General features: G+C 47.0%; 1 protein-coding gene and 1 pseudogene across 1 annotated transcript in view; one reads left to right on the top strand and one right to left on the bottom strand.

The window, feature by feature from the left end:
• Positions 1–25,961, top strand: part of LOC148144064 (uncharacterized) — a 186,034-nt gene that overhangs the window by 15,413 nt on the left and 144,660 nt on the right. The gene's annotated exons all lie outside the window — the stretch shown is intronic.
• LOC148144067 (uncharacterized) lies at positions 14,298–15,186 on the bottom strand (annotated as a pseudogene).

The raw sequence follows: 25,961 nt of genomic DNA, 5'->3' as shown, positions 1-25,961 counted from the left end.
AACCTACCCAGGTAAGCTTACGCTACACCAACTTCCAGATCCGCTTTGCGCTTTTTAAAAAAAAACTTTCAAATTTAAACCGTCACCGAGCCTTGAAGCAGCCCCTGCCAAACAGCCCTTACCTGCTCCGCTGACACTTCTATAAGAGGTGTTGGCTGGACCCAGACACTTCAGCGGGCAGTGTTCATTACTCATGTGTATTCTCTCCCCCACCCGCCTGAAACTAATCACCTGGGTTGTGAGTCGATTGTGCTGGCATTCTGGTGGCCCCAGGCAGTGTCTGTATCTGCTCTGCTGTTTCTCTCCATATTGTGATCCAGCGGCCATCTTGTGTGTCAAGTTGGCCAACTGATGGCTCAGTAGCCATCTTGTGTTTCTGTGTGCCTAGTAACACCCTGCCCTTCCCCATCTCTCCGCCACGCCCACTCTCTCTTCCTTACTCAATCTCTCTATCAACCCCACTCATTCTCTCTCTCTACCCCCACCCTCTGACTGCCATTTTCTCTCTCTCTCTGTCCCCCATCCTTTTGGTCTCTATTCTCCCCAGCCTCCACCACACCCGTCCTTTCTCAAGCCTCGAACCATCTTTGACCGCTGTATCAAGCCCTTCAAAGAACAGAGAGAGAGAGAGAGAGAGAGAGAGAGAGAGAGAGAGAGAGAGAGAGAGATAAGGGATCGTAATGACTCTACCTGGGAGTTGGGAGGGGTGATAAATGGCTGATCTTCAAAATTGAGAATACCTAAAATGATTTTTGCAAGGTTTGTAGCTCAGGTTGAGGTTTAGGGTGTAGGTTTGCTCGCTGGGCTGTAGGTTTGATATCCAGATGTTTCATCACCTGGCTAGGGAACATCATCAGTGGCGACCTCCAAGTGAAGCGAAGCTGTGTGTCCTGCTTTCTATTTATATCTTTCTCCTGGATGGGGTTCCTGGGGTATGTGGTGATGTCATTTCCCGTTCGTTTTCTGAGGGGTTGATAGATGGCATGTAGATCTATGTGTTTGTTTATGGTGTTGTGCTTGGAGTGCCAGGCCTCGTAGCCCTCCACATGGATGAAAAAAAAATCATTTCGACTGGGACAACACATCTATCCTGGGGCAGGCTAAGCAAAGACTTGCCAGAGAATTCCTAGAGGCCTGGCACTCCAACCTCAACGCCATAACCAAACACATAGACTGAGATACCATCTATCAGCCTCTCAGAAAACGAACAGGAAATGACATCACCACAAACCCCAGGAACCCCATCCAGGAGAAATAAATAAATAGAAAGCAGGAGACAACAGCTTCGCTTCACTTGGCGTCGCCACTGAAGATGTTACCTAGCCAGGTGATGAAACGTCTGGATATCAAACCTACACCCTAAACCTAAAATGATATCTTCAGAAACATCGTTAAAGCCAGAAAGCGTGTTCAAGTTTTTTAAAAGAGCTGCTGAAATCTGTCTGATTCTTTCACTGAAATAAACGCAGTCAGGCCACCGCTCAGGACAGGCTGGAAGGGGTGAATGGGCGAAAATGAGCACAGCAGATGCAGGAGATTAGAGTCAAGATTAGAGTGGTGCTGGAAAAGCACAGCCGGTCAAGCAGCATTCGAGGCTTTTGCCTGAAACATCGATTTTCCTGCTCCTTGGATGCTGCCTGACCTGCTGTGATTTCCAACACCACTCTGATCTTGACTGTAAGGGGTGAATGGCCTAGTCCTAGTCTTGTGAAGTTGGTTCCAACTATCTAGAAATAGCGTCACAGAGCACAGAAACATACCCTTCGGTCTATGCCGACCAGATATCCTAAATTAATCTAGTCACCCATTTGCCAGCATTTGGCCCCTTATCCCTCTGAATCTGTCCTATTCATATCCCCATCCAGATGCATTTTAAATATTATCATTGTACTGGCCTCCACCACTTCCTCTGGCTGACCCCCACCAGCGTTCTGTGCAAAAAGGTTGCCCCTCAGAAATCTTTGCCCCTCCAGTTCTGGACTCGCGCAACGTGGGGAAAAGACATACAAAAGTTGAGCAGCCAGACAGAATGCAAAAACAATACAATGTCGAATCACAGGGAAAAACAAATTGTAGCTCCACCCCTTTTTTGTCGTATTGGCATTTGGACTCTTAAAATCTGACAGGAACACCAGCATCCCTAGTGAGCATACTGCGCATGTTTCCCGGTGTCAGCAACGCAGTGCACATGCCCACCGGTGCCAGCTAAACACTGGGCATGCTCATCGCTTTCCGCAAAAAATGGCGCGCAACCTTCCTTTGATGGTCCAATAGGGAACCGTGGAGGACCAAAACAAAACTGGTCCTCCTGCCAATCAGAGCCACCCCATTGTCTGAATGCGGAAGTTGGACCATGAATTTCTGAAGCTGCTACTCCTGCTCCTCTTTCTGAATCAACATTGAGCTTCACCCAGACTGCAAATTCTTTCCTCTGTCTAAGATCTGTGAGTACAGCACTCCCTTTTCTCGTCCCCTTTGCCATTTCTATTTCTTTCCGGAGTTCAATTGTTGACTTACAGCAACTGAAAGGAAAGGGATTGAACCCAGGGAGGGGACGGACTATGGAAAAGTGATCGAGGTCTGTGTCTCAATTGGCAAAATAGACAGACAGGAGGCTGGAAGGGCACAGCAAATCAGGCAGCATCACGAGGTGTAGAAGTCGATATTTCGGGTGTAACCCTTCGTCAGGACTGGGGATGGGTACCAGGACCGGGGGCTAAAGTGGGGATAGGTGAAGAATCGGTCAGATGAATCATTGGGTGGAAGAAATCAGGTTGGTGGCAGGAAGGAGTGGTAGTGAGGGGCATGGGGCTGAGAAGGGAGTCGGGTGATGGAAAGGGAGGTTATTTGAAATTGGAGTACTCGATGTTGGGTCCTGCAGGCTGTAGTCTGCCCGGGCGGAAGATGGGATGTTGTTCCCTAATTTGCGGTTTGGTTCGTTGTGGCAATAGAGGAAGCCTATGATGTTCTTGTCAGAAAGGGAGTGGGAAGGGGAATTAAAATCGATGGTGACTGGGAGGTCTGGTCAGCCTCTGCGGACCCAGCTGTGATGCTCGCCAATCCGTTCCCCAAGTTTATGCTCAGTCTCCCGGAAGTCGAGAAGACCACAATTTACAAACACGTGGCAAATGCAGTATCTCAATGTGAAGTTATAGTCTTTGCTATTAAACAAAAAAGCAGGAAGGAGATGTATTGTTTAAATGGTGATACTTTGGGATGTGGAGAAAGTGAGAACTGCAGATGTTGGAGATTAGAGTCAAAGTGTGGTGCTGAAAAAGGTGGTAAGTCAGGCAGCATCTGAGGACCAGGAGAGTCGACATTTCGGTCCCGAGCACTTCATCAGGAATGATGTGTGGATGGACAAAGGGTCTGATTCGGTTCTGTATAACTCTAATCATCTTCAGTGAGAGCAGAAGTGTGATTGTGAAGGCTGGAGTTTCAGAGCAGCTTTCAAAGATGCTTTGCCCTTAATGTGGATGGACAAAGGGTCTGTTTCTGTGCTGTATGACTAATCATCTTTGGTGAGAGCAGAAGTGTTTCTGAGGAGTTTTCAAATATGTTTTGCCCTTAATGGGAGTAGAAGGTACAATGAAATCTTGCATTTGTGAGACAGCAACTGAGTGAGTGAGTAAATCCGAGGTTTTGGTGCAAAGTGGGAATTCATTGCACTGTGAGGATGAAACTCTACTTATTGAGTCATTTCTGCTGGTGAATGAAACCAGGCTCAAGATTAGGAGGAGTAAATTTAGGACAGAGATGAGGAGGAACTGCTTTATCTGGAGTGTAGTGTATCGATGGAATTCTCTGCCCCAGGAAGCTTCATTAAGTATATTCAAGACACAATTGGATGGGTTTTTGCAATGGTAGGGGAATTAAGGGTAGTTGGGACAATGCAGGGAGGAGGATCTCAGATGGTGAATAGATTAGCCATGATCTTAATTGGATTTTTGAACAAGAGGAAGGCATGAAAATGGTTTCAAGACCAGTTTAGAACAGTTACAGAGCCAGAGAGCACAAACAGACCCTTCAATCCAACAAGACCATGCTGACTGTGTTCACAAAGTAAACTAGTCCCACCTGCCCCATTCTCCCCGTAACCTTTGATCCCCTTGATACTCAAGAACCTATCTGTCTCAGTTTTAAATATCCTCAGTGACCTAGCCTGCACAGCCTTCTGTGGAAATAGATTCTACAGATTCACCGCTCTCTGGCTGAAGAAGTTTCTCCGTTCTAAAAGGTCTTCCATTTACTCTAAGGCTGTGCCCTCTGGCCCGAGTCTGTCCTACCAATGGAAACATCTTCGCAATGTCCACTCTGTCCGGGCTTTGAAGATTATGTATGGTTCAATTAGACACCCTCCCCCCCGCCCCCGAGTGCGGGCCTGTTAATCAGCATGAACCAGACCCTTCAGGATGAGGTCCAGCAGGGATTAGGGTCAGCAAAGTGAGAATGGAGGGAGTGTGTGTGGGATGGAGATTTTCAGCTTCTAGGGAATGAGAGAGAAAAGTGAGTTCGCTATAAATTAGAATTGATCGGATGGGCCAAAGAGTAGTAAATGGAATTTAATTTGGAGAAATGTGAGTTGTTGCATTTTGGTCAAGCAATCCAGGCAGGACTGACACAGTTAGGGGGAATGTTGCAGAACAAAGAGTCCTTGGAGTGCAGGTTCCATAGTTCTCAGGTAGACAGGATAGCCTTTGTTGGTCAGAGCATTGAGTAGATGAGTTGGGAGGTCATGTTGTGGCTGTCCAGGATGTTGGTTAAGCCACTTTTGGAATACTGCAGTTAGTTCTGGTCTCCCTGCTGGAGGAAAGATGGTATGAAACTTTGAAAGGGGTCAGAAAAGAATAGGCCAGCGGCATTTTCCATGGAGCATCCGAGGCTGAGGGGTAAACTTATAGACCTTTGTAAGGGCCATGGATAGAGGGGAAACCCCAAGGTCTTTTCCCCAGGGTATGGCAGTCCAAAACTAGAAGGCATATGTTTGAGGTGAGAGTGGAATGATTTCAGAGATTGGAGGGGCAACCACTTCATAGGGTGGTGCATGTATGGAACGAACTGCCAGAGGAAGTGGTAGAGGCTGGCACAATTACAACATTTAAAAGGCATGTGGATGTCTGTCTGTTCTCAGCTCTGCTGGATGTCTGTTGAAGCTCTGAACCCTCCCTTCTACACCTTCTGGGTTAAACAAACATTCAGTCAGTCAAGCCTCAATCCACAATCTCCCAGCCAGTCAACAATCCAGGCACAGTGTAGTCACAGCAGGCAATCAGCTGCCCTGAGTGCGGGAAGGCCTTTACCCAGGCCTCTGCCCTGCTGAGGCACCGGTGGGTCCACACGGGGGAGAGACCCTTCAGCTGCCCCGAGTGCAGAAAGACATTCCATGAATCCTCCAACCTGTTGAGGCACCAACGGGTCCACACAGGGGAAGAGGCCCTTCAGCTGCCCAGAGTGCGGGTAGGCCTTTACCCAGGCTTCCTTCTTGCTGATCCACCAGTGGGTCCACACGGGGGAAGAGGCCGTTCCCCTACACAGTGTGGGGGTAGGCCTTTTTCCAGGCCTCTGCCCTGCTGAGGCACCGTGAGTCCACGCAGGGGAGAGGCCTTCAACTGCTCCTCCCACCTGCGGAGCCACCAGCGGGATCATGTGGCATTGCAGGGGATTGAAAGAATGACGGCCGAGTGCCTTTATTAACTGGACTATCAACCCAGTTCCAGTGGCTCCCGAGTTCGATTCCCACCGCGACAGATGGTGGAATTCGAATTTGGTCAGAAATCTGGAGTTCAGAATCTAACGGTGAAACCATTGTCGGTGGGGTGGGGGTGGAAGAAAACCCCCATCTGATTCACTCAGTTCTTTTTTAGGGAAGACTTGAGCAGTTATTAGAGCAGTCGTCCTAGCTGCATCCTTTACCCGGTCTGGCCTACACGTGACCCCAGCCCCACAACAGTCTGGTGGACTCTACGCTGCTCATCCAACTTGACTGGAATACAGGTTGAAATTGCTGAGTGAGGCAATACTTTCTCCAGGTTAAGGCTGTACCAAGGATGCAGTTACAAAGGGACGACTCAGTGGTGACCAATAATGAAGAAAGTGAGGGGTTGCACTTTGACCTTGAGCGATGTTTTAAAAATTGCTACTTTTTCTACGCCTTTCTGCTGGGAGATTCTGAAGCTGTAACAAAGTTGGGTCACAATAAAGATTACCTGAACTTCACACTGAGCTCAGACTCTCACTGAGAGCTTTAAACTGCAACAGGTTTTTGTTTTAAAACTGCTCATTTTACATGTGAAAGTGAGAACTGCTGATGCTGGAGATCAGAGTCAAGATTAGAGTGGTGCTGGCAAAGCACTGCAGGTCAGGCAGCATGCGAGGACCAGGGACATTGACATTTCGGGCAAAAGCCCTTCCTCAGGTTTTTGCCAGAAACGTTGATGTTCCTGCTCCTCAGATGCTGCCTGACCTGCTGTGCTCATTTCTGACAGTCTCCTGTACTATGTTTCCAATGTTGTGTATCGGTTGCAGCAGTGAAGGAGGAGCCAGCATTGTTAGAAATTGTAAAATTTTCAGGAGTGCAATGTCATCAGCATTGTAGTTTCCTGGCAGCACGGAGAAGTGTGTGCTTGGTTCACTAGACATGATGTGGAGGTGCCGGTGTTGGACTGGGGTGGATAAAGTTAAAACTCAACACCAGGTTATCGTCCAACTGGCTTATTTGGAAGCACGAGCTTCTTCATTGGGTGTTTGTGGAACAGGATCATAAGACACAACCACCTGATGAAAGAGCAGTGCTCCAAATGCTAGTGCTTACAAATGAGCCTGATAGAGTATCACCTGGTATTGTGTGAAATTTAACTTCGCACACCCCAATCCAACAGCGGCATCTCCAAATCAGGTACATAGTTCTTTGAAAGTTGCATCATTGGGACACAGGGTAGTGAAAGAGGCCAGTCAGGAGCCCTGGAGGACCGGAAGGTGACTGGTCCTCCTGCCAATCAGAGCCTTCCTATTGTCTGAATGCAGACGTTGGAACATGAGCTTCGGAAGCTGCTGCTGCTCTCTCTGAATGAAGATTGAGTTTGCTCCAGACTGTAACCTCCTTATTCTGTCAACCATCTGAGTGTATGGTACTCTCTTCACAACTCCTTTTCCATGTTTTTCATTCTGGGCTTCAATTTACGACTTGCAGCAACCGAAAGGAAAGGGAATGAATTCACGGAGCGGACAGAATCAGGAAAAGTTTGTTTATAAACAGAGTGTTTCACGTGTGGAGTGAATGTAAAGAGGAAGTGGTGGATGCACATTCAGATGCAACGTTTAAAAGACATTTGGATAAGTATATGTGGAGGCACGGTGTTAGGCCAAACACTGGCAAGTGGCACCAATTTAGTTTGAGAACGTAGGCAGCATGGAATATTAGATTACTTACAGTGTGGAAACAGGCCCTTCGGCCCAACAAGTCCACACCGACCCGCCGAAGCGCAACACACCCATACCCCTACATTTACCCCTTTAACCTAACACTACGGGCAATTTAGCATGGCCAATTCACCTGACCCGCACATTTTTGGATTGTGGGAGGAAACCGGAGCACCCGGAGGAAACCCACGCAGACACGAGGAGAACGTGCAAACTCCACACAGTCAGTCGCCTGAGTCGGGAATTGAACCCGGGTCTTTGGCGCTGTGAGGCAGCAGTGCTAACCACTGTGCCCTTAAATAGTTGGACTGAAGGGTCCGTTTCTGTGCTGTCTAACGTAACTGTTCTGTCGTGGTCTTAAAACCATTTTCTTGCCTTCCACCTTCAACGTGGATACTCTACCTGCATCCAACACATAAACCATTCAAAATAAAAAAAAACCTCCTGCGCACAAAGAAATCCACACTTTATTGGTCAAAAATCAGATGAACTCAGCCTTGAATATATTCAATGACCCCCTAACTGCAGGAAGACATCCCCACTTCTAATCTCAGTTCAGCTTGTTAATATACCACTTGCCTTGCTGCACCTGTCTGACAACTGGCATTGACTGATGGAGAAGGATGCTGCAAATCAAAGCACTGATCACACGGTGGTCTGGTGTCAGCTCAGATTTCAGGCCCTGATTTCTCTGTCCTGTGTTGATCCTCCTGTTCCCACAGACTAAGATGTCGGTCTGTTCTCAGCTCTGCTGGATTTATGTTAAAGCTTTGACCCCGCCTTTTATAACTTCTGGAACGATAAAATATTCAATCAAGACCCAACCCACAATCTCCCAGCCTGTCAACCATCCTGATACAAGGTGCAGTCATAGCAGGGAATCAAACAAGAAAAAATGAAACAAAAATCATAAATAGGCGCACGTGCTTAATGATTGTTCATGAGGAAGTAAACCAGGAATAGGGGTCTCTCAGGAATCTTACAGTGCCCTACTTGAGGAATTCTGTCACCCTTACATCTATTAGTACCCAGCTATGAATTACAACAACATTTACACCAACAGGAATAAAGCATCTGTTATCAAATAGACAGAGATATACAGCACGGACATGGACTTTGTCTCTATCTCATGCACACATGATAGATCATCCATGGTGGGAGTTAGTCTTTGTAGCATGATGTTTGCAAATACATTCTACTTTGCTCAAAGACTGCACAATCTGCAGGCAGTCAATACATGTAATATATTGTAAATTCCACTTTGAAAATAGATAATGGGCCCACTACCTTTTGGATGTGAGCATAAGTGGTATAGTAAGTAAGTTTGCTGATGACACCAAAATTGGAGGTGTAGTGGACAACGAAGGAGGTTACCTCAGATTACAATGGGATCTTGATCAGATGGGCCAATGGGCTGAGAAGTGGCAAGTGGAATCTAATTTAGGTAAATGTGAGGTGCTGCATTTTGGGAAAGCAAATCTTAGAAGGACTTGTACACTTAATGGTAAGGTCCGAGGGAGTGTTGCTGAACAAAAAGACCTTAGAGTGCAGGTTCACAGCTCTATGAAAGTGGAGTCGCAGGTCAATAGGATAGTGCAGATGGCATTTGGTATACTTTCCTTTATTGGTCAGAGTATTGAGTACAGGAGTTGGGAGGTCATGTTACAGCTGGACAGTTGGAATATTGCATGCAATTCTGGTTTCCTTCCTAACAGAAAGCCCTATGCAATGTTTGTTTTTGTTTAGTGGGCGGCACAGTGGTTAGCACTGCTGCCTCACAGCTCCAGAGACCTGGGTTCAATTCCCGCCTCAGGCGACTGACTGTGTGGAGTTTGCGCGTTCTCCCCGTGTCTGCGTGGGTTTCCTCCGGGTGCTCTGGTTTCCTCCCACAGTCCAAAGATGTGCAGGTCAGGTGAATTGGCCATGCTAAATTGCCCGTAGTGTTAGGTAAAGGGTAAATGTAGGGGTTTTTGGTGGGTTGCGCTTCGGCGGGTCGGTGTAGACTTGTTGGACCGAAGGGTCTGTTTCCACATTGTAAGTAATCTAATTAATGATTGCTGCAACCTATTCTAAAATATGAAAGACTTAACAATCCAGGTTTGTTCAATATATCAGTTCAGTGGCAGGGCACTAATGTTTTCCTATCAATTCTGTGCCATATGATCTTATTGTCCACAATCACCTGATGAAGAAGCAGTGCTCCGAAGCTCGTGTTTCCAAATAAACTGTCGGACTTAGCCTGGTGTTGTGCGATTTTTAACTTTGTCCAGGTTCAGATAGTGCCCAGGGATGTGCAGGTTAGGTGCATTAGTCAGGGGTAAATGTTGAGCAATAGGGGAATTGTGTGGGTGGGTTACCTTTCAGAGGATCGGTGTGTAGTCTTTGGGCCAGTTGGCCTGCTCCCACACTGTGGGGAGTCTCTGAAGGGGAAGGGATTTTTGTAAACTGTGCAAGGCAATGCAGGCGTAGTGTGGGGGCCTGCTGTTGGCCTTGCCCCGCCCTTTGCTCCTCTCCCCTGTTGTGGAGTTGTCTAAAAAACAGCTACTCTTTCTCTGCCCTTTTTGCTGGGGGAGGTGTGGGGGATTTGAAGCTGTAACCATGTTGGGACACAAAATAAAAGGTAACCAGAACGTACTGCTGGGCTCAGGCTCTCATCGAAAGCTCCAAGCGGTTTTTGTTTTAAAGCTGCTCATTTCTTGCAGCCTTCTGCACTAAGTTTCCAATGTTGTGTATTAGATGGAGCAGTGAATGAGTAGCTGGTTTCGTTAGATGCTATAAATTTTTCAGGAGTGCATCGTTTCATCGGCAGTTTACTGGCAGCACTGGGAAGTATGGGCTGTGTTCACTAGAAACGAGGTGGAGGTGCTGCTGTTGGACTAGGTTGGACACGGTTTAAAAATCACAACACCAGGTTATAGTCCAACAGGTTTATTTGGGAGCACCAGCTTCCGGAGTGCTGCTCCTTCATCGGGTAACTGTGGAGCAGGATCATAAGACACAGAGTTAAGAGCAAAAGATCAGTGTCATGCAACTGATGATATATTGACAAACGTAGATTGCTGTTAAATCTTTCATCTTTTAGAATGGGTTGCAGGTTTTAGTTCATTAATGTGTACATCGCAGTACTACTATAAAGTCATATTCTCAAGATCACTTTAAAAAGCAGGTGACATCTCAGTCCAGACAATGCATGAAAGGTGTGAGAGTATCCCAATCTTAAATTGGACTGGTTCTATTTCCAAACTAGGAATTTATAAAATATTACATGGATTGACTACCTGCATATTGTGCGTTTTGTGCAAAATTGAATATATTTGCAAATATAATTCTGCAAATGCACCACATTGTTATATGTATGAATGCAGCATGAGAGTGTGTGTAAGAGAGTATGTGCGCACATGCTTGGTAAAGTGAGTTTGATGGAGGAGAAGCCTGTGAAAGGGTGTGTGTGTTGGGGGGGGAGTGTATGTGTGTATGTCTGAGAGAGAACATGTGTATAGATAAAAGGTGAGGGGTTGCATTTTGCCAAAATAAGGAAGGGCAGGGCTTGTACAGAGGGATATGGTGGGGGGCGGGGGGGTGGGGGGTGGGGGGTTCAGATATATACTTCTTTGAAAGTTGCATCACTGGTTGGAAGGAAGCTTCAGAAGGCATTCAGCACACTTACCTTAATTGTTCACACCATTGAATAAAGGAGCTGGGACATAATGTTGAAGTTGTACAGGATGTTGGTGAAGCCACTTGTAGAGTACTGAGAACGCTTCTGGTGGCCCTGTAATAGGAAGAATTCTATTAGAAAGGGTTCAGTAAAGATTAGGACTGGAGGGTTTGAGTTGTAAGGAGAGGCTGAGACACTCTTCACTGGAGCACAGGAGGTTGAGGGGTGACCTCATTTGAGATTTATAAAATCATGAGGGTTATAGGGAAGATGAACATCAAACACAGCGAGCAGCGTGTGCGGTTATGTCGAGTGACAGGGGAAGAAATTGTGGCATTTGGACACTTTAAATCCATCAGGAACAGCATCTCCATACAGCATACTGCGCATGTCAGGTGAGGTGCCAGAAGACTGGAGGTTGGCTAACGTGGTGCCACTGTTTAAGAAGGGTGGTAAGGACAAGCCAGGGAACTATAGACCAGTGAGCCTGACATCGGTGGCGGGCACGTTGTTGGAGGGAGTCCTGAGGGACAGGTGGTACATGTGTTTGGAAAGGCAAGGACTGATTAGGGATAGTCAACATGGCTTTTTGTGTGGGAAATCATGTCTCAAATTTGAAGTTTTTTGAGGAAGTAAAGAGGATTGAGGAGGGCAGAGCGGTAGATGTGATCCATATAGACTTCAGTAAGGCGTTCGACAAGGTTCCCCATGGGAGACTAATGAGCAAGATTAGATCTCATGGAACACAGGGAGAACTAGCCATTTGGATACAGAACTGGCTGAAAGGTAGAAGACAGAGGGTTGTTTTTCAGACTGGAGGCCTGTGACCAGTGGAGTGCCAGAAGGATCGGTGCTGGGCCCTCTACATTTTGTCATTTACATTAATGATTTGGATGCGAGCATAAGAGGTACAGTTAGTAAGTTTGCAGATGATACCAAAATTGGAGGTGTAGTGGACAGTGAAGAGGGTTACCTCAGATTACAACAGGATCTTGACCAGATTGGCCAATGGGCTGAGAAGTGGCAGATGGAGTTTAATTCAGATAAATGTGAAGTGCTGCATTTTGGGAAAGCAAATCTTAGCAGGACTTATACACTTAATGGTAAGGTCCTAGGGAGTGTTGCTGAACGAAGACACCTCAGAGTGCAGGTTCATATCTCCTTGAAACTGGCGTCGCAGATAGATAGAACTGTAAAGGTGGTGTTTGGTATGCTTTCCTTTATTGGTCAGAGTATTGAGTACAGAAGTTGGGAGGTCATGTGGCGGTTGTACAGGACATTGGTTAGGCCACTGTTGCAATATTGTGTGCAATTCTGGTCTCCTTCCTATTGGAAAGATTTTGTGAAACTTGAAAGAGTTCAGAAAAGATTCACAAGGATGTTGCCAGGGTTGGAAGATTTGAGGTATAGGGAGAGGCTAAACAGGTTGGGGCTATTTTCCCTGGAGCGTCGGAAGCTGAGGTCTACAAAGGGGCATGGATAGGATAGATAGACAAAGTCTTTTCCCTGGGGTGGGGGAGTCCAGAAGTCAAGGGTATAGATTTAGGGTGAGAGGGGAAAGATATAAAAGAGACCTACTGGGAAACTTTTTCACACAGAAAGTGGTACGTGTATGGAATGAGCTGCCAGAGGATGTGGTGGAGGCTGGTACAATTGTAACATTTAAGAGGCATTTGGATGGGTACATGAATAGGAAGGGTTTGGAGGGATATGGGCCAAATGCTGGCAGATGGGACTAGATTGGGATGGGATATCTGGTCGGCATGGACGGGTTGGACCAAAGGGTCTGTTTCCATGCTGGTTCAACAAAAGCCATTCATGCTCTTCGCTGTCTGCAAAAATGGCGCAAATCCTTCTTCAAATAGACCAATGAGAAGCTAATTGTTGACTTGCAGCAACTGAAGAAAGTCAGTGAATCCAGGGAGGGGACAGAGTCGGGAAACGTTGGTCCAGGTCTGTATCTCAATTGGCAAACACATGGCAAATGCAGTCCCACAGTGTGAAGTTATAGCCTCAGTTACGAACAAATAACCGCTGAAAGGAGGTGCGTTGTTTAAATGGTGACATATTGGGATGTGGAGAAAGTGAGGACTGCAGATGCTGGAGATGACAGTTGAAAAGTGTGGCACTGGAAAAGCACAGCAGATCAGACAGCATCCGAGAAGCAGGAGAATCAACGTTTCAGGCATGAGCCCTTCCTCAGGAATGATGTGTGAATGTAAAAAGTGGCCTCAGCGTCCTTCCACACCAATCACTGCCAGTTGTCAGACAGGTGCAGCAAGCAATCAGCAAGGCAAGTGGTATATTAGCAAGAGGAAATGAGTTCAGAAGTCTCTGCAGTTAGGGGGTCATTGAATATATTCAAGGCTGAGTTCGTCTGATTTTAGAACAAGAAAGAAGTGGATGTTTCTGGGGGAAGGCAAGTAAAATGATTTTAAGACCAGTACAGAACAGTTAAAGGGTCATACAGCACAGAAACAGACCCTTCAGCCCAACTAGTCCATGCTGACTATATTCACAAACTAAACTAGTCCCACCTACATGTGTTTGGCCCATATCCCCCGAACCTTTCCTATTCATGTACTTATCCAAATGTCTTTTAAATGTTGTTACACAACCAGCATCCACTATTTCCTCTGGACATTTATTCCACACACAAACCACTCTGTTTACAAAAAAGGTGCTCCTCATCTCTTATTAAAATCTTTCTCCTCTCACCTTAATTTGCAGCCTAATCTTGAAATGACACATGCCGTTCACCTTATCTATGCCCCTTATGGTTTTGGAAACCTCTATAAAGAGAACAAAGAACCCTACAGCACAGGAACAGGCCCTTCAGCCCTCCAAGGCTATGCTGATCGAGATTCTCTACCTAAACCTGCCGCCTATTTTCTCAGGATCTGTATCCCTTTGCTCCCTGCCGATTCATGTATCTGTCTAGATACATCTTAAATGACGCTATCGATCCCAGCCCTACTGCCTCCACTGCATGAGGCACCCACCACCCTCTGCGTAAAGAACTTTCCATGTAGATCTCCCTCAAACCTTTCCCCTCTCACTTTGAACTCGTGACTCCTAGTAATTAATCTTCCCCTATGGGGGAAAAAAAATTCTTCCTATCCACCCCTGTCTACATGCCTCATGGTTTTATAGGAGAAAGTGAGGTCTGCAGATGCTGGAGATCAAAGTTGAAACTTTATTGCTGGAACAGCACAGCAGGTCAGGCAGCATCCAGGTGATGGGTCTGGAGGTTGGAGGAGCAGGTGAAGCCCTTCCCGCACTGAGGGCAGGTGAACGGCCTCTCCCCAGTGTGGACATGCTGGTGGGTCAGCAGGTTGGAGGAAGTGCTGAAGGCCTTCCCACACTCGATGCAGCTGAAGGGCTTCTCCCCTGTGTGGACACGCTGGTGACTCAGCAGTGTGGAGAACCGGGTAAAGGCCTTCCCGCACTCTGGGCAGCTGAAGGGCCTCTCCCCTGTGTGGACATGCTGGTGGGACAGCAGGTTGGAGGAAGTGCTGAAGGCTTTCCCACACTCGGTGCAGCTGAAGGGCCTCTTCCCCGTGTGGACCCGCTGATGGGTCAGCAGTGTGGAGACCTGGGTAAAGGCCTTCCTGCAATCTGGGCAGCTGAAGGGCCTCTCCCCTGTTTGGACCCGCTGGTGGCTCTTCAGGGTGGAGGAGCAGGTGAAGCCCTTGCTGCACTCAGAGCAGGTGAATGGCCTCCCCCGTGTGGACATGCTGGTGGGTCAGCAGGCTGGAGGAAGTGCTGAAGGCCTTCCCGCACTCGAGGCAGCTGAAGGGCCTCTCCCCAGTGTGGACCCGCTCGTGGCTCCGCAGGTGGGAGGAGCAGGTGAAGCCCTTCCCGCACTGAGAGCAGGTGAACGGTCTCTCCCCTGTGTGGACACCCTGGTGGCTCAGCAGGGTGGAGGAATACCTGAAGCCCTTCCCACAATCTGGGCAGCTGTAGGGCCTCTCCCCCGTGTGGTCCTGCTGGTGGGCCAACAGGTGGGAGGAATGTCTGAAGGCCTTCCCGCAGTCGGTGCAGGGGAATGGCCTCTCCCCGGTGTGACTGCGCCGATGAGTCTCCAGGGCAGACGGGACACGGAAGCCTTTCCCACAGTCGCCACACTTCCACGGTTTCTCCACAGGGTGGGATTCCTCAGGTTTCTCCATGGCCACAGCTTCAGCTGCACACAAACACGTGTGGAGCTCCTCCCTGCCGTGAAATCCCCTTCCCAGGCCGTATAACTGTTTCAGGCTCCACACACAGTGCGCTGCAACAGTGCGGTCTCTCGTCCAGTCCCACTGATGCTGAAAACGTCCTCAAACAGGAACCAAAAAGCGTTGATCCCTCTCACAGAAATCACAGTCAAAAATCATTGCGGTCCTGATGGATTGTGTGACTGTCAGACATTGACATCAAAGTGAGGACTGCAGACGCTGGACAGTCAGTCGAAAAGCAGAGGAGGTCAGGCAGCATCCGAGGAGCAGGAGAGTCAGTGTTTCGAGCGTAAGCCCTTCATTCGTTGATTTTGAAACATCATTCTTCACATTTTCAAATACTCTGCAAAAAGGGATTACAAAAGGGATCATCAGTGCAGGGTAGAAATTCAGAAAAAGCAATTCTACTTTCTGTGGAATATTCTTTTGTTGTACCACAAAATTGAAAGCACCATCCCACACTCTCTCCCCCTCTGTTCTCACTCCGCTCTAACTAATTCCCCTGAAGGTGCTGATTCAGGATCTTACAGGGGCAGAAAAAGCAAAAACATCAAGACTAACATCTCTCTGAATTTTGGATAACTCCACCCTAAAGTTAATATCTTTCACAACACTGGGATCCTGCGGAGAGTGAGCAGGTCTGATTTTGGGAAGCACAAAAAAGTGTCAATTCAGGGTAAACCTGCAATGCAGCTTCTTGAGGAAGGACCAGACACGAAATGGTTAATGACCCCAGGAAGGTGGGAGCAAAATGAGACATCAAGGCATTAACACCGACACACTTCAGTCAAACTCTTCTCCTGCTTCCAGTCAGGAGAAAGTGAGGACTGCAGATGCTGGAGATCAGAGCTGAAAATGTGTTGCTGGAAAAGCGCAGAAGGGCTCATGCCCGAAACGTCGATTCTCCTGCTCCTTGGATGCTGCCTGACCTGCTGCGCTTTTCCAACAACACATTTTCAGCTGCTTTCAGTCAGGGCAAAACATGCTCTGATAGTCCAGCCTTCACAACCACACTTCTGCGTTCACTGAAGACAATTTGAGTCACACAGCACAGAAACAGACCCATGGCCAAATCTGTCCGAGTTGGCTATCTGGTCAGCAAGGACGAGTTGGACCGAAGGGTCAGTTTCTGTGCTGTACATCTCTATGACTCCAGTCACATTTGCCATCACTTGGCCCTGACCCATCTGAACCCTTCATATTCAGATGCCCGTCCAGGAGCCTTTTAACTTGTCATTGTACCAGCACCCACCACTTCCTCTGGCAGCTCACGCCATCGCTCAAGCGACTCCACGTTGAAAGCGTCAGGTCTGGTGCACCAGAAGACATCAGGATAATCTTAGATCATTCCAGATCGCATCGATACTCAAGTCAGTGGCTTTCCCGATCAGGCTGTTGTACGTGATCAAACAGGTCAGTGGGTAGGCGATCCCCCACCTCTTAGTTCAAGTATCTCTACGAGAACTCCCTTGCTGGAGGGTCCCTTGGAGACACTTCAACTGGACTTCATTGAGTTGGAGAAATGAGTTGAGTTGCTAGAAATATGTTTTGCTTATTGTTGATGTCTTTTCTAAGCGGATTGAAGCCGACCCTCCTCCTAACACTACTGCTGAGACTGTGGTGAAGATTTTGTTTAAGGAAATAATTCCCCGCTTCAGTATACCTGCGTGCATTAGCTCGGACAATGGACCACACTTTGTAGGTAATATTAACGGAGAACTCTGTTCCCAGCTTTGTATTTGTCGGCAACTGCATGGTGCTTATCCTCAGGCGGCCGGCCTTGTTGAATGTTTTAACCAGACGCAAAACTAAACTTGCCAAATTAATGGCCAAGTCTGGCCTCTCCTGGTTATGCTAATCCCTGTGGCCTTATTCCAGATGCGATCCATGTCTGCGGGCAAGATGCGACTGTCTCCAGTTGAGTGTCTCTCTGGTCACCCCCTCCGTACCCCTTGGAATGATTCAGCTCCCTTCTCAGTCCACAACCAATGATTGCTTCGGTCATGTGGACATGTTCTTGCTCTAACTAGTGTTATGCGTGCCTTTCACTCCCAAGAGCGTGCGGCCTATGGCGGTGTTCCCTCCCTTTCAGCCTCGTCACGGGTAGAGTCTGGTGCGTTGGTGCTCATCAAGAACTGGACTGGCAAAGGTCTCCAACCTCGTTGGAATGGCCCCTTCCAGGTTTTACTTCCCACCCCTACGGTGGTCACAGTCGCTGGGCGCTCAGCTTGGGTCCAACTGCACCATTGTAAATTGATTGACCGCACCAATCAAAAGGGGGGGAAAAGGAGGAGAGAATCCTGGAATCCCAACAAAAGGAGTGGACCCTGTCCATTTGGGTTTTTGAATTTGGCTGTTGTTCTAATATTCATCTTATTACAGATACTTGAACTAAGAGGAGGGACATGTGGGGGATCGCTATCTCCTCACCTTTCTGATCACGTACAACATCCTGATGGGGAAAGCCACTAAGCATCGATGTGATTAGGAATGATCAGAGATTATCCACCACCTATGCCAAGGAGATGTCGTCCAGTGCACCGGACCAGACGCCTTTGACGTGTGGAACGTGATGAAGATTGATTATTGCAATAGACTCTTACATCAGAAAGACCAGATGGTCCATCTGGACAGTAGACATCATTGGGAGTTATGTCTTTTTGATTTTACCTGCAGACGAAAGCCTAGTGAGGATAAAAGTGATCAACCCCGTTATTATGGTAAATATTTTAAGGGCGCCCAGGAACACCATCACTTTTTGCAGGACGGGCCAACTCAAGAAAAGGGAAGCCTGATAAGGGAAAGTCCTCAATCCACAAACAACTTATTTATACAGGCCCACAGAACGCTCTTCACCCCAGAGGCAGTAGTATGTTACTCCTCTCTATCGGAAGATGACTTACTTGCCCCGTCCCCAGTCCCCAATTCCATTCTATTCATCAGACTCCCGACTGCCGACCCTCCGCAGAGAAATACAGTATCACTTTCCAACACCATATGAGCCTCGTGCTACCTTTTTGCTGACATCTTTTCACTCTACTGCATGGTCGTATGAGAATTGCTTTAATGGAACCGGCTATGGGTGTGCAATTGTTCATATTCCACATAACATCACCTGCCTACTTGAGACCTGTCACGCCCACTCGTGCAAGACAAAAGGAGCCTTATACCTCCTGCCCATATACAAAGATGGCTTGCATTCCACTGGCTGGGTAACAACAGGCCTTATGCATCATAAGTAACTATACCCATCTCCATGTACACACCCGGAACGGAACTATTCCCTTGCGCATTTATAGGTCTTTTCTCATTTCAGAATGTGATACCGTCACCACGACCATGTGCAATAGAGTTAAGGGTGAGCCTAATGGGAACAGAATTCTGAGGACCATTGTCTACCAGATGTACAGCACAGAAATAGTCCCTTCGGTCCAACTTATCCATGCCGATCAGATATCCTCAATCACTAGTCCCATTTGACAGCACTTGGCCCATATCCCTCTAAACCCTTTCTATTCATATACCCAGCGAGATGCCTTTTAAATGCTGGAATTGTACCAGCCTCCACCACTTCCTCTGGCAGCTAATTCGTTACATGCGCCGCCCTCTGAATACAAGAGTAGCCCCTTAGGGCCCTTTTAAATCTCCCCCCAACCCTAAACCTATTACCCTCTAGTTCTGGATTCCCCATTCCAGCCAAACACCTCGTCTATTTATCCTGTCCATGCCACTCATGATTTTATAGAAATCTGTCGGGTCTCCCCTCAGCCTCTGGTACTCAAGGGAAAACAGCCCCATCCTGATCAGCTCAAACCCTGACAACATCCTTGCCAATCTTTTCTTAACCCTTTCAAGTTTCACAACATCCATGACTCTATGACATCCTTCCTACAGCAGAGAGACCAGTACTGCACACAATATTCCAAATGTGGCCTAACCAATGTCCTGTACAGCTGCAACATAATCTCCCAAATCCTGTACTCAGACGATTGGGAAAGTTTTCAAAGCCCACAAAAGACAACCGGAAAAACATTGAGGTATCAACACCCGACGGGGGAGGGGGGAGTCGAGAAGGGAAGGGAAGCCAAAAGTGCTGGAGCCAAGGCAGAGGAAGAACAGAGGATGCACAGCCGGCTTGAAGCTGCATGTGCTGTACTTTTACCTGTTGCATTTCCTTGTGGAAATCGGGTGCATTTTGAAAAGGAAAACAGAAAAGATATCTACTCCTCCCAATCTCTGTCCTCCTCACCTGGTAATTAACTCCCATACCTGAGTTGACAGGGTCTGCTCTCTCCCTGGAATCACTCCTGTTGCTACAAGTGAACAGATTTTCCCGCCCCAGGATTAGCCCAGACGGAGGGATTTTCATTCATTCAGTGTCACTTCCGCGTTGTGACGTCACGAAAGGAGGGAATGGGCGGGGCCAAGCCGGGCGCACGCACTGCGCCTGCGCTGTCCTGCACCGTTTGTAAATATCCCTTCGCTTCAGAGAATCCCCACAGTGTGGGAGCAGGCCACTCGGCCCAACGAGTCCACACCGACCCTCTGAAGGGGAACCCACCCAGACCCATTCCCCTACCGCTCTACATTACCCTGACAAATACACCTAACCTGCACATCCCTGGGCACTATGGCCAATCCCAATCAAGGCCAGTGAGCAATGTAGTGATGTGGGAAATGAACCTCACAGAATGATGGAGACAAGGAGAGTAAATGTACCAGCAATTAAAACTGGATTGCAAAGATCATAAAAATGTAAACCGAAAAAAAGTGTGTCTGCATGTGTGCTGCACTGTTACAAAAGTGAATGAACTGACTGCACACATTGAAGAGAATAATTATGATCTGAGACTCCCTACAGAGACATGGCTTCAGAACGACAAGCATTGGATCTTGAATATCGAGGGGGTAGTCAAACGGGGAGCTAGGTGAAGGTAGAGGGTTGGCATTGCAAATGAAAACACTCATCACAGTAATCCGGTGTCAGCTCGGATTTCAGGTCCTGGTTTCTCTGTCCTTTGTTGATCTCCCTGTTCCCACAGAGTAAGATGTTGGTCTGTACTCAGCTCTGCTGAAGTTTTGATTCCCCAACACTACCCCCCCCCACCCCCCCACCCCCTTTACACCTTCCAGAACAATACAACATTCAGTCAATCGAAACCCAATCCACTATGTCCCAGCCTGACAACCGACCAGACACAGAGTGCAAATATACCAGGGAATCAAACAAGAAAAGGTGAAACAAAAAAATAGAAATAAATAGGTGCTCATGCTTAATGTTTGTCAATAGGAAGTAAACCAGAAATAGGGGTCTCCCAGGATTCTGATAGTGCCCTATTTGAGGAATTCTCTTTGCTTTATATCTAACTATTAGTACCCAACTATGACTTACAACAATATTTATGCCAACAGAAATAAAGCATCTGTTACCAAATAGACAGAGATACACAGCACGGAAATAAACTTTTTAGCTGTAAGCACACACAAGTCCATGGGGGTGAATTTGCATTTGCAGAATTATATTTTCAGATAAATTCTATTTTGCTCAAAAATGCACAATCTGCAAGCTGTCAGAACGTTGTATTTTATAAATTCCTACTTTAGAAACAGAACTCGTCAGATTCAAGTGGGGATAAAGACAGACTCTGACTTTTAACGCATTGTCTGAGCTGAGATTGGATTCAATTCCCTACAGTACGGAAACAGGCCCAACAGGTCCACACCAACCCTCCAAACAGTAACCCACCAGGCCCCATTCTCCATATTTACCCCTGACCAGTGCATGTAACACACTGGGCAATTTAAGCATGGCCAATTCACCCAACCTGCATACTTTTGAATTGTGGGAGGAAACCGGAGCACCGGGAGAAATCTCATGCAGACACGGAGAGAATGTGCAAACTTCACACAGACTGTGGCCAGTGGCTGGAATTGAACCTGGGTCCCAAGTGCTGTGAGGCAGAATTAAGAACCACTGAGCCACCATGCCACCCAGATGTTGTTACCTTTTGTTATAAAACCTTATGTTATCGAGATTTACATATGAATGATAGTTGCAACCCACTGTAAAAGATGAAAGAGGTAACAATCCAGGTTTGTTCAATATATCATTTCAGTGGCAGGACACTTTAATCTTCTTCAATAAATTCTGTTCCTTATGACCTTATACTCCACAACCACCTGATGATGGAGCAGTGCTCCGAAAGCTCGTACTTCCAAATAAACCCATTGGGCTATAATCTGGTGTTGTGATGTTTAACTTTGTCCAGGTTAGGGTGGATTGACCATGTTAAATTAGCCAGTGTTCAGTGTTGCGTAATTTCGGTTGGATTGGCTGTGCTAATTTACCCATGGTGTCCAGGTAGGTGCAGGTTAGAGTGGATTCGCTATGCTAAATTACCCACAGTGCTCAGTGATGTGCAGATGAGGTGGGTTAGCTATGGGAAATAGTTTCACAGTAATAAAAGCAGGAGTCAGCCATTTTGCCTATCGAGCCTGCCCCATTCTTCATTGCGATCATGGCCGATCTATCCATCGTCTCAGCTCCTTCTAGCAGCATTGCCCCAACTACCCTTAATTCCCCAACCATGCAAAAACCCATTTTGAATATACTTAATGAAGAGAATTCCATAGATTCACTACACTCCAGGAAAAGCAGTAGTCCTCACTTTCTCCTCCTCACTGCTGTCCTAAATCTACTCCCCTTAGTCTTGAGGTCTGGTCTCACCCACCAGCAGCAATGACTGGATAGGGTACAGCTTCATCCCCACAGTGCAATGAATTCCCACTTTCCACCAAAATCTGGGATGTACTCACTCACTAAGTCGCTGTCTCACAAATGCAAGATTTCATTGTAACAACTTCTGCTCCCAGTAAGGACAAAACACCTTTGAAAGCTGCTCTGAAAGTCCAGTCTTCATAACTACACTTCTGCTTTCTCCAAAGATGATTAGTGTCATACAGCACAGAAACAGACCCTTTGGTCCAATTCATCTGATCAGATCTCCAAAACTAATCTAGTCTCATTTGTCTGCATATGGCCCATATCCCTCTGAACCCTTCCTATTCATATTCCCATCCAGATGCTTTTTAAAATGTTGTAATTGTACCAGCCACAATCACTCCCTCTGGCAGCTCGTTCCATACATGCATCACTCTCTGCGTGAAGTTGCCCCTCAGATCCCTTTGAAATCATTCCCCTCTCACCTCAAACATATGGCCTCGAGCTTTGGACTCCCCGAACCCTGGGGAAAAGACCTTGGGTATTCACCATATCCATGCCTCTTACAAACGTCTATAAGGTCACCCCTCAGACTCTGATGCTTCAGGTGAGGATCTAAAATTTGAATTTAGGCTATTGTCAGACGCAACAAGTATATGCAGATTTTTACTAACCACAAAATGGCTTTTCAATTTAAAACAATACAGCAAAATGGCTAAGAATAATGATTGAACTCAACTTGTCCTGCTGTTTTGCAGAATTAAGCTAAAATCCAAAGATAAGAGGACAATGGAGTCTGCTTAAAATGAATACTGACACATTAATTGACCAATTGAACTAACCTTGAGCTGCTACCATGGCATGATGATTTATGTAATTAAGACTCCTTTCCCAGGAAATATCATTGGATTAACCTGCTGTAAATCATGTCACCTTATTATATTTGATTGGTATTTTCTTCTAATTAAGGCTGTACTGTGTCTTAAAAAAACTTAAATAAATAATGTGTAATTTTTGAATGTACTTGCACAACTTCACCATGGAACACAGAAGCTTTAACCGCTGTGTTGCTGGACAGAATTGTGTCAAGCTGCCTTATTAAACTGATAACCTTGCTTTGTGCAGACCGCATTCCATTGATTCTTTAGACCAATCTCGAACCAAAAAGCCCCTTAAGAGGGGTCTAGATCTTCACTCTGGATAAGTTAGCCTGGCCAATTAACCCTAACCTGCACATTCCTGGGCACTACAGGTAATTTAGCATAACCAATCCGTTCCTGGACACGATGTGTAATTTAGCACAGCCAATTCACACAAACCAGCACCTCCCTGGACACAGTGAGCACTTTAGCATGGTCAATCCACCCTAACCTGTACAAAATTATTTAAAAAAAAATCACACACCCAGGTTATCGTCCAACAGGTTTATTTGGAAGGACCAGCATTTGGACTGCTGCTCCTTCATCAGGTGGTTGTGGAGAATAACATCATAAGGCACAGAATTTATAGAAAAACATTAGTGTCCAGCCACTGAAATGATATATTGAACAAACTTGGATCGTTAAGCCTTTCAGTGTGGTCTGCAGGTATCATTAATATGTAAATCCCAGAACTTCCTGAAAGACACTTTATTGAAATAACTTTAGGTTTTATAACAAAAGGTATCATCTCAGCTCAGACCATGCATTAAAGGTGTGAGATCAGAGTCTGTCTGTATTCTTCTGCTCCCAGTAAGGGCAAAACACTGGGCGCCTCCTATTAGAGCGCTTTAGGGAACATCTCCGGGACACCCGCACCAATCAACCACACCGTCCCGTGGCCCAACACTTCAACTTCCCCTCCCATTCTGCTGAGGACATGGAGGTCCTGGGCCTCCTTCACCGCCGCTCCCTCATCACCAGACACCTGGAGGAAGAACGCCTCATCTTCCGCTTGGAACACTTCAACCCCAGGGCATCAATGTGGACTTCAACAGTTTCCTCATTTCCCCTTCCCCCACCTCACCCTAGTTCCAAACTACCAGCTCAGCACTGTCTCCATGACTTGTCCGGACTTGTCCTACCTGCCTATCTCCTTTTCCACCTATCCACTCCACCCTCTCCTCCCTGACCTATCACCTTCATCCCCTCCCCCACTCACCGATTGTACTCGATGCTACTTTCTCCCGACCCCCACCCACCTCTAGCTTATCTCTCCACGCTTCAGGCTCTCTGCCTTTATTCCTGAAGGGCTTTTGCCCAAAACGTTGATCTCGCTGCTCCTTGGATGCTGCCTGAACTGCTGTGCTCTTCCAGCACCACTAATCCAGAATCTGGTTTCCAGCATGTGCAGTAATTGTTTTTACATCTTTGAAAGATGCTCAGAATGTCCAGTCTTCACAGCCACACTTCTGCTTTCACAGCATGGAAACAGACTTTACGGCCCAACTTGTCTGTGCCGACCACATATCTGAAATTAATCTAGTCCCGTTTGCCAGAACGTGACCCACACGACTCCAAACCATCCCGTTTCATGTACCCAGCCAGATGCATTTTAAACATAATCGTACCAGCCTCCACCAACTCTTCTAGCAGTTCGTTTCATACATGCACAACCGTCTATGTGAAAAAGTTGTCCTTCACGTCCCTTTTAAAGCATTCCCCTCTCAACTCAAACATACGCCCTCCAGCTTTGGACTCCCCGAATCTGGGGAAATTCCTGATGAAGGGCTTTGCCCGAAATGTCGATTTTCATGCTCCTCGGATGCTGCCTGACCTGCTGTGCTTTTCCAGTACCACTCTGATCTAAACTCTGGTTTCCAGCATCTGCAGTCCTCACTTTTGCCTAGGTCGAACCCTCTACCTGTCTACACCTATGCCCACTTCACCACCCAGCACACCCTTTATCTGCATCGCCCCCTACACTTATCCCCAATCCTGAAAAAGGGTTACACTGGAAACATTGACTTCTCCACCCCCTGGCTTGCTGTGTTCTTCCAGCCTCCCGCTTGTCTATTTTGCCAATTAAGACACAGACCTGGAGCACCGTTTCCAGAGTCTGTCCCCACCCCAACACACTCCCTTTCCTTTTAGTTGCTGCAAGTCAACAACTGAACCCAAAATGAAAATTAAATGGAAAAGATGGCAAGAGAAGAGAGCGCCGTACTCACAAATAATGGATAGAGGAATTTGCAGTCTAGGATAAAGCTCAATCTTCATTCAGACACGAGCAGCAGCTTCGGAACCTCATTGTCCAACTTCCGCATTCAGACAACGGGGTGACTCTGATTGGCAGGAGGACCAACGTCCTTCCGGTCCTCCAGGACTCCCTATTGGGCAATCAAAAAAAGGTCGCGCGCCTTTTTTTTAACGCAGAGTGACGAGCATGCCCACTCGTTTGCTGACACTGACAAACATGCGCAATGTGTTGCTGACACCGACAAACATGCGCAGTATGCTCTTTGGGATGTTGGTGTTTCTGACAGATTTTAAGTGTCCAAATGCCAACAGGGGGCCACAATTTTTTTTCCCCTGTGTTTCGACATTTTATTGCTTCCGCATTTTGTCTGACTCTTCAACATTTGTATGGCTTTTCCCCTTGTTGGGAGAGAGTGTGCCCCAGTGAGCTGTCTGTGGGAAGGAGCTGTAAACAGATACACAGATGGAGAAACATTACACTATTCGCAGTAGGTGGTGACTGTACACGTTTCCTGAGTATGATCACACTTTCACTTGTTCATCAGAAACAGGGAGCTAAAAGGATACCAGAACCGCGGAGAAGCTGTGGAAATGTGGGGAATGGGGGAAGGGCTTTCATTCCCTGTCGGCACTGGAGATTCATCAAGGTGGTAAAAACAATGACTGCAGATGCTGGAAACCAGATTCTGGATCAGTGGTGCTGGAAGAGTACAGCAGTTCAGGCAGCATCCAAGATCATGGCGGATGGAGGTGTAGAGGGATTGGAT

The sequence above is a fragment of the Chiloscyllium plagiosum genome, unplaced genomic scaffold (genome assembly GCF_037043375.1).
Source record: "Chiloscyllium plagiosum isolate Xiang-an unplaced genomic scaffold, Cpla_swu_hap1 HiC_scaffold_27, whole genome shotgun sequence".
Taxonomy (NCBI): Eukaryota; Metazoa; Chordata; class Chondrichthyes; order Orectolobiformes; family Hemiscylliidae; genus Chiloscyllium; species Chiloscyllium plagiosum.
Note: the sequence above shows the minus strand (reverse complement) of the source record. Positions and strands in the feature narration are given on the sequence as shown.